The sequence below is a fragment of the Aythya fuligula genome, chromosome 7, assembly GCF_009819795.1.
Source record: "Aythya fuligula isolate bAytFul2 chromosome 7, bAytFul2.pri, whole genome shotgun sequence".
Lineage (NCBI taxonomy): Eukaryota > Metazoa > Chordata > Aves > Anseriformes > Anatidae > Aythya > Aythya fuligula.
In genome coordinates this window covers 36,360,145-36,367,644 of record NC_045565.1, presented here as the reverse complement: position 1 = coordinate 36,367,644, position 7,500 = coordinate 36,360,145, and the positions used below count along the sequence as shown (strand labels likewise).

Sequence of the window (7,500 nt, the reverse complement as noted above, 5' to 3'; positions counted from 1 at the left end):
TGGTACCTCAGCGTCATACATGGAAGCGAGCCATGTACATACTACACCGGTTCCGCGGAGAAGAGGGTTAGTCTGTGTTGGAGCAGGCTTGGATTTCAGTAGCTTTCATTACAAAGTTATCTTTTGATCATGAACTTTGCTGTCCAGCGACTGAAAAATTAAACCTGGAAAACTCCATGAGTTAAGCCTAAAGAAATATGCACCACCAGTGGAGAGCAATGCTAATGTTTAACTAGCTGAAATAGCTGTTTGCTTAGTGGAGAATGTTAGGTATCTGACAGAAGGGACATCTCTCTTATTAGTAATCAAATAGGGCTGACCAGTTGTTGCCATCACTCTGGGATTGTGTCAGGCAATTGAGAACAAGTTCAACACTTTATAGAACTCGAAGTACAAAAATCAATATAATTATATTTGTCTTTAGTGTTTTAGCTATGGAAATCATATAGCACTGGATTGTTGCCTTGTGAGCTGAATTTATTTCTGCTTTATTGGCGAAAAAATATTTGGAAGTGGAGGAATCTTGGCGGAATAGTAAATGAAAGACAGCACGTTACAGTTTTTATTATTGGATTAGGGGCATGCTCATTGTTCAGAGTTTTCAAGATATGTGTGACTTTTGCAGATGTAAGCGGCGAATTGCATTAAAGTGTGAATACAACAGAACGTGATGAAAATTAACTGGAAAGGAAAATTAGAATAATATTTTGCTATTATGTGCTCGGTCGGACTTTAATTTAGAGATATGGTTGGAGTGATCGTTGCGTGCCTATTGAACGTACACAGAGAAATTTACAAGTGGTTTGTGTTTATAGTCCGTACGCACAATGAAATGCAGCCCCAATAACATTTTTCAATTATTAGGGATTATAATGATATACACATAATGATGTACTGGAATCATCGGGAGTTAAATTATATCAGTTCTGTGAGGGGCGATCCTCACAAAATTGAAATAAGCTGTGCCATGCCAGTGCTTGCATACCTTCCCCAAAATACCAGGAGTATGTTATAATTTGGTATTCCAGAAGCATGGGAAGATATAAAAAATCAGAAAACATTTGGTTAATGGGTTTATCATGTTTATTTGAATAAGGAAGATTGAAACTCCATTTATGCCTAGCATAAATGCTTTAGAGATCTTAATTATTGATGAAAAATCTGCTGTGCTTCTAAATTTAAAGATATGACAATTTTATAGGAATTTTAATCACCTTCTACATTAGGAATTTTCAAGATTTTGTATTTATGAGGATGGCGTGCGTTTTAGCCTTCTAAAGAGAGTTGTCGCTTATAATGTCAAAATGCCAGTAGGGTTTTGTTGCATACTGCGTGCGGTTTAGCGAGGAGGTCGGTGAGATACTCCTCAAGACGTGTTTTTTAAAAAACTACTGAATGTGATGTTCACTACCAGCAAAGTGCAGCAAATACAGGAGGAAAGCACACATGCGAAAAAGCTCTGTGAGAGCAGTAGTCCTTTGAAACAACTGAAGTGCATTTTAAATTCCCCAAATTTACGTCTGCTCGATCCGTGTGTTAATAGCTGGTTACCTAAATTTGATGTCGGTGTTGAATTTCGGGTTTGTGTTTCCTCTTGAGCATCACAGAACAACATTCCCCCATCAAATCTGTGGGTCAATTTACAGTTTCCCATAAGAAGTGTTACCGCTTGGTTAGTTGGCTTAAAAAAAGAATTATATACAATATGCTTCACTAGATCCTTTTGTCCTTTGGATACATTTAGCAGCTTTTGACCAGATAAGGCATATTTGTCCTCAGGATACAAACCAATAATTCAATCCTGAATTGAGATCTATGGCCACCCATTTGTTCCAGCCCACACTAGGAGTCTCTGTGATAGTCTGAATTGTTTATCACACTGGGAAAAAAAAGGCAAAAAAAAAGAAATGAAAGAAAAAAAAAACCAACAACTTTTTTTTTTTTTTTTCTTTGCACCTCAGGAATAATAATTTGTCAGCAATGAGGATGTTCTAAATAAACTTACGTAACTGTACGTTTGAATCCTGCGATGGGCTTTAAATGCAAAACCAAAATCAAAGGCCTTGAAAACAGTTTCATATGTCGCGTGCCTTCCTGACCTTTTAATTCACTCCGAATTTTTATTTACGTCGACTTGATTTTTCTCACGAAGCATGGCAGTGTATATACGCTTTTATTACTGTATACGTTTAAGTATCTTCTAGCATATCAGGGCTATTCATACAGCACAGTAACTCGCGGATTAAAGAACAAACCCCCCATAAATTGCAGTGCAGTCAGTAAAAAGATGCCACAGAAAAAGTGTCCCTGGGAAATTAGATTGACCCAAAGAAAAGCAAATAAAAGAAAGGAAAAGGCCCATATTTTCTTTGCGGTGTTGCTGAAAAGGATGGGAGTATCATTTTCATAGTGGAATAATGTTTTCTGGGAAAACACAAAAGCAGATGTTCCTCATTAGGAACACCCATTGTCTACATATCACAACTATGAACAGATAAATCTATCCTATTTCACCCATACATTCCAATGGCTGTAAATGATTACAGGATGCCGCAGTAACTGCTAAACCAAAACCACACTGTGTGCTAAAATAATTCCTCCGTGCCATCAGAATATATTTTATTAGAAGGTATGGAAATTCCTGGTAAGATACATCCTCCTGCCTTTTCCTTTCCTTGTTTGGCTTGAATGTATGTGAAGGCTCGGTGTCCAACTGTTGAAAACTGAAAAGAGTGATTGTGGAGGAGCAGGGAAGGCAGGATTACATTACTATCCAAACATGAAGTGGCAGCTCACTAGCGAGGCAGTGGCAGGTCTGCCCGTGCGCGCTGGATGTGCTTGCAGCGTGTTGCGGTAGCATGCTCTGCACCGCTTTTCCAGATGGTCCTATCACAGTCCTACTGCTAGCTGGCATCTCCGTGGGCAGTAAATGCCCCCCTCCCCAATAAATCTGGCATTATTCTATAGAGTTTAGGAGACTTATCATTCCAAGTGTGTCCTACTTTCCTGTATGGAAGCCAGACATCTGTTTATCCCATTTCTTTCATACGGAGTTTGGAATAGCTTTAGTTTGGGGGAATAAAAAGTTTTGTCATATTTAACAGCTGTTACAAAATTTCAATCCTGTAGGCTCTTAAAATACTTTTCGGCTGACCTCAGATTTTGTACATAATTGACATTGCTGGGAGACACCCCCTTAACCTTTCGCTGTCTGTAATTTCAGATGATTTTCAGCAAAGGAGTCGACCGCTCGCGCGAGGGGGTTTTTACACGGGGTTCCCGGGGAAGAGCTTTAATTCATTTATACTCCAGGTTTACACCTTTAAAGTGATTGTGGAGCGGTAGCTGAAGACTGATTGGAGTTTTTTTTTAGTCAACAGTGTTTCCTTTCACTTCCTGTCACAAAGGTCACCGAAAGCCGACCTTTGCTGGCAGTCCTAGGCACTGAATTATTCATGTGATTGACTTTTTGTCAGTGCACACAGTTGTGCTCTGGGACATTTTATTCATTTACCTCATTTAAAGCGCCTTTCTGCACCTGTTCAAGTATTAATATCATGTAATTTGGGCCTAATGCCGATTTTGCTGAACACTCATTATATTTTTTATTAGCTATATTTCCAAACGATTATGTATGATTATTACCAAGCCTTACAAACAGCAATGGGTTATTCCCTAGACCTTTACATCTTCTTGTCAGGTTGTTTTCAGAAGCAAGGAGGATAAACATTTGACCAGTCCCAATGTTTTTATTCCTACTCCATATCCAACCAGAGAACTTAAAGCTTTTTCCCTTATGGCTTTGCGAAAGCATGATTAAATCCAACTCTGCAGAAGCTGTACAAATGCCAGCATTTATAAGGTCAACGCTTTTGTTAAAAATGCTATGTAAATGAGGATCTGCAAAAAGGGACATTAAATAAAATTAAATTCATTGTCTTCTTTAATGTCATTTACATTTTGGCTAAGCCCTGGCCTGTCAAGGAGGATTTTTTAAATAATTTTAATTACACATCATTTAGGGATCCAAGGTTTTCTATTCAGTAGCATTTGGATAACCTGCAAAATGGTGACTGTTTATTAACTTCTTAAATGACAACTTGTCATTTCATCTGCATAATGCAATGAAAACAGAGCAGTTTGGGCTCTTTTTTTTTTTTTTTTTTTTTAAATTTTTATTTTCCTATAAGATGTGCGCACAACTGCTGAGGAACAGACCTTAAAATACCTCAGCTGCTCTTTTGCTCTCATTGTCCTGTTGGTGCCACCAAGTGCAAAGTATATGAAAAAATTACGACTTTCCTGGGTAACCAGTTCCTTAAAAAATTTCTATCAGAAGCCCAGAATTGATTTTTTTTTTTTTTTTTTCCTCCTTAAGAATGTGGTATATTGTAGATTAATGGGCATTGCTGTGAGGGATACATTTGCGGACAGAGGTAGGCAGATTGGCTTTCCAAGCGCACAGGTGGGAACACCTCTGCTCTTAGGAAGCAAAACAGCACCGTGAGCGCCAGGAAGGGGAGGACACCGTGCACCACATGCGTGTGCTGCTCGGACACACACGTGTGCAGCGTGCGGGGTGCAGGGTGGCAAGAGAAAATGGCAAAGGAAAGCAATGCGTGTAATTCAGCAGCGCCGAGCTCTCCAAAGCTCTGGGAACAGCACTTTGCGCGTTCTTCCTTCTCTCCTTTCCTTTCTCTTTCTTTTCCTCAGGCCACCTCAGCCATGCCATTTACATCGTCCTCTCTTAATCCCTGCTCTTAATCAGTGCGCGAAGCACAGTTAATGAAATTGTGTAAATACCTGCGTTGCTGGCGGAGGAGTGCACTCCCATGCATCTCCGAACCATTGTTCTCAAGCAAATCCCCAATGTGTTAGATGAGACTTCTGTAACACTTTTTTTTTTTTTTTTCCTGCATAATACTTGATTATTTGTAGGAAGCCAAAAGCATTGCATGACTACTGTAGGAAGGAATAATGAAATAGCATGCTTTTGTGAGAAAGGAAAAGAGGGGGAAGGGATTTAAGCAAAGCTGTCAAAAACTATACTACAGGAGGTACCCTGATACAAACCATCCTGTGCTTCTGTTGCAGCCTTATCAGGTGAAAAGCAAAGATACTGCCAGAGCCTGTAATTTTGTTAGGATGCCTTTGATGAATTGGATTAGGTTATGGAAAAATCTTTCAAACTCAGAGTTCTGGTACGCAAGCTTACAGGAAGTAAATAATTACTCTCAGACAGCAGATAATTAAAAAAAACAACCTGTGAAGCAAAGTGGTAGAAATAGCTTTAATAAAGCTTCTTTTATGATCTATGCAGGGAGAGCAGAGGTATTTGAGTGGGGTGGGCGCAGAGGCAGCGGCGGCGCAGGAGCGTCAGGGCCCTGCTGGGGGCCGGTGGCCGCGGAGAGGACTCGGGGTCCCCGGGCGAAGGGGTGGTGGAGGGAGCCGGGCTGGGAGGGATGGAAATTCCCGGCTCCGAGGATGGAAATTGTCACCGCAGATGCCAGGAAGTGATTGACAAGCAGGGCTACAGGAAGTGAAATCTCGGGGAGCTTAACCTGCGCTTGGCAGCGCTTCCAGGGCTCGCGCTCCAAGAAAATGAGAACCATTCACTTCGGTCAAGCTGCCAGAACACAAGCTCCTCTTGTTTGTTTATCTTAACAGCAAATCTCACAAAAATGCTTGTGGTCAAAACTATATATAATACAACATTATACTGGCATTATTAATACTCTATTAAAATAAAGATGTAACTGCGTTTTAGAAAAAAATCTGAAGCTGGAGAATTTTATGGGCTGAGGGGTACTCTGGATTTTACGAGATTCAGTGATTTGACTTTTCTGTTAACTGTTTTGGTTCATTAACATTTTAAGCTGAAGAAAGCTTGCTAGTTTGTTGGCGTGTCAGCTTAGTTGAAACAGAATACGGCCAGCTCAGTCCTAGTTTTTATTTTGTTACTGAACGAACCCTCCTTATTTCTCAGAGATGGAAAAAATCCAGAGTGTAAATAGCATTTGTTATGTAGAAGGGGAATACATTTGTTCTGTGGTGTTTGTAGACCCTGGTATGCTGAGGCTAGAGGCAAATTAAAAAAAAATAAAAATCTGTGATACTTTCAGCAAAAGTTTCACAGCCAGAAAATTACACAGAGCCAATCATCGTGTGGCCGTGGTGCCAGAAGAGCATAAAGTAAACTGCATCATCTGAGCACAGCAGTAAGGATAGTGTTGTGTTTTCCCAATAATTCACTAGGAAATGAGTTTAACATGTGTGGAAAGGAAGGGGCTTACATTTGTGTTGTTGTAAGACATGTAGCATGGGCCCAGCTAGCGGAAGGAGTCGGCTCCAGCTTGTCTCTAGTGAAAGACGAAACACGGTTACACATCTGGTGAGAAAGAACAGTTCATTTGCCGAGACAGCTCGCTCTCTCTGTGCTGCAGCTGAAAGGAGCTATTTTGACAGAAACAAAGCCATGGGGGTTGGGGTGAGCGATTAGCAGTATTCTGCTCACTAAAAACTCCTTGGCCTTAATGATAAAGAAATAGTAGGAAAGGAAATAAAGAAACCTGGCCTAATCCTTAGGCGGCGTTTAAGCAGGCTTTTAGAGAGCAGGAATACAAACAGTGGCCTCCATGCGCAGCTCCTGCTGCACTTTGTAAAAGTTTCTGAAAATAAAGGAAGGAATATGGGAACAAAAATTAATGCGAAAGTTGCAGGAGTGATAAAGAGGCAGAAGTGCAGTCTCACTTTTAGGATAAGTTCATTTTACCACCGCATACATGCACGGGGAGGAGTGAACCTGGCTGTATGTAGGACCATGGCACGCTCATTTAAAAGGCGAATTTACTACTGAAAATCTTAACCAAATGCTTGCGCTGCTTACTGGGCTCGTGACTGCTGAGAACACTCAGCTTGGTTATAAAGCGAACACCAAGCCCTATCAAAAACCCCAATCTACAAAACCCCCACAGTCCTATAGTTTGAGCGAGGTTATTAATACACAAAGGATAGATGTGAGTGCCCTTTATTTTGAATAACAACCAATAAAATTGAATTGGTCTTGGTATTGTGTGGATTGTCAGGAATGCTCTTTACCAATCCAAATTTGATTAGGATTTCCTCTTTATGTTTGTGCAGTTCTTCTGTGGTTCAGGAGATGCTGATGGGCAGCAAGCTTCCTTTATCTAATCCAAATAGTGATATTAAGCCAGATACGTATCTATCACAGTAACTGAGAAGGGAACTTAGCCTGGACTCTGTTCTGTTGGGAACAAATAATTGCTGAGAGCAGTGTGAGGTATAAAGAAGTGGGGAGCGATTTTGGTGTTCTTGCCCAGAGCCCCGGCGTTTCCCAGGATCAGCAGTGGCTGCAGGTGGGGTGGCCACGAGACCTCACGAAGGTGAAGGAAAGTAAATTATAGGGAAGTGCCTTAACAAAACTTTGTGTCTTTCCATCAGAGGTTGACGCTAGACCCAAGATCTACTTGTGCATTGTCT

General features: G+C 40.7%; 1 protein-coding gene across 9 annotated transcripts in view; it reads left to right on the top strand.

Annotated features, from left to right (window-relative positions):
• The window catches only part of EBF3 (EBF transcription factor 3), a 116,298-nt gene that overhangs the window by 7,035 nt on the left and 101,763 nt on the right, over positions 1–7,500 (top strand). The gene's annotated exons all lie outside the window — the stretch shown is intronic.